Source organism: Galeopterus variegatus, unplaced genomic scaffold (assembly GCF_000696425.1).
Source record: "Galeopterus variegatus unplaced genomic scaffold, G_variegatus-3.0.2 Scaffold1966, whole genome shotgun sequence".
Lineage (NCBI taxonomy): Eukaryota > Metazoa > Chordata > Mammalia > Dermoptera > Cynocephalidae > Galeopterus > Galeopterus variegatus.
This window is the reverse complement of record NW_007728077.1, coordinates 20,161-21,762: the sequence shown is the minus strand read 5'-3', so window position 1 is coordinate 21,762 and position 1,602 is coordinate 20,161.

Sequence of the window (1,602 nt, the reverse complement as noted above, 5' to 3'; positions counted from 1 at the left end):
TATTTGGGCTTTACTTAATTAACTTGATTTTAACTTTAATGAAACTGATGTAAGTGCAACTGTATTTGAAGTGTTAGCAAAAAGTCAATCAACTAAATTAATGATAAAGCTAGCCCAAGTATGTCACAAGTCACTAGTGACAAAGGGCCCAAATTTCTGCAGCTCCCACCTACGGGTGCACCAGGACAGGTTTCATCAGGAGGCTAAATTAACACAGCTCCTGCCCGTGGACCCTGCAAATGGGGGTCCGCATCAACACGGTTGCCTCCGATGGGTCTGTGCTGACCTCCCATGGGTCCCTATCGACGCCCCCACCCGCGTGGGTCCCTATCCGTGAGTTGCGTTTCCCCGTGAGTCCCTATCGATGCCCCCACCCCCGTGGGTCCCTATCCATGAGTTGCGTCCCCCCCGTGGGTCCCTATCTACGCCCNGCTCACTTGGGAGAGCATAGTGCTAACAACACCAAGTCAAGGGTTAAGATCCCCTTACCAGCCATCTTTAAAAAAAAAAAAAAAGTCATACTTCAACGAAAAGCTGCAAAAAGGCAGGCATCTACCCTATAGCTGTCCTCACCCAAATCTTCAAAACCTTGCAGAACCTGAAGCATAAATGCACGAAACTGAATGCCAGCCTCTCCACGGCAGTGGCACTGAATGTTCAGGGAACACACACGAGATACTTCATGGAGAATGGTTCAAGTCTTCGATACGATTACGTCCAGACACAGACCATGCCCTACAGCGATTATGCACACTCTCTGCTGTGGGAGCCCCCCACCCACCCAAGGGGAGCCAGAGCACACTTTAGGCAGTCCCGAAGCTGAGGTCCAAACCCACTCTGATCCCAAGGCTTGGGTTCCTTACTAGTATTAATCAAACATTGAAATAATCTTGAGGTAAATATGAGAGAAAGAAAGAAAAAAAATATATGTATATATTTTTTTTGGTGGCTGGCCAGTAAGGGGAGAGATTTTTTTAAATAGCATTCTTGGGCATAAATACACAAAAACAATACTAAAAATGTTAGTGTGCTGTCCACCAGTACATCAGATTCCAAGATGTGGCTCTCCATGTCTTCTGGACAAATGGAAAATACTCTACTTTGATAAAAAGACCACTGGAAACAGCAGAGGTCACAAACCACTGGCCCAGGGTGGTTTCCATAGTGTCTGAAAAAAACTTAATCACTTCAAAAACTCAAATTTCCAGCTTCTCTTGAAAAACATCAGAAGAGGTAAGCCCTGGAGGTGTCCCAGGGAACCAGGCCGCCACATCCTGCCCAATGTTAAGCACGCGGCCCTGTGCACGTCCCATTGTCTTCTGGCTCCGAAGACATTTGAGCAGCTTCCCTCCCCAGTACGGGTGTAAAGTGGGTTATTCAGGCCTGAGCGTGGGTTCGCCAATGTTCTAAACTCACAGAAGCACTCACGTGCTTGCATCTGAACACACACCCGCCCTCAGTACGTCTCCTCAAGAAGTTTTAAGACACTGTCTATGAAGAAACGATTTCTGAACCATCAGTCAGCTGTATTTACCTTGTTATATTTGGGCTTTACTTAATTAACTTGATTTTAACTTTAATGAAACTGATGTAAGTGCAACT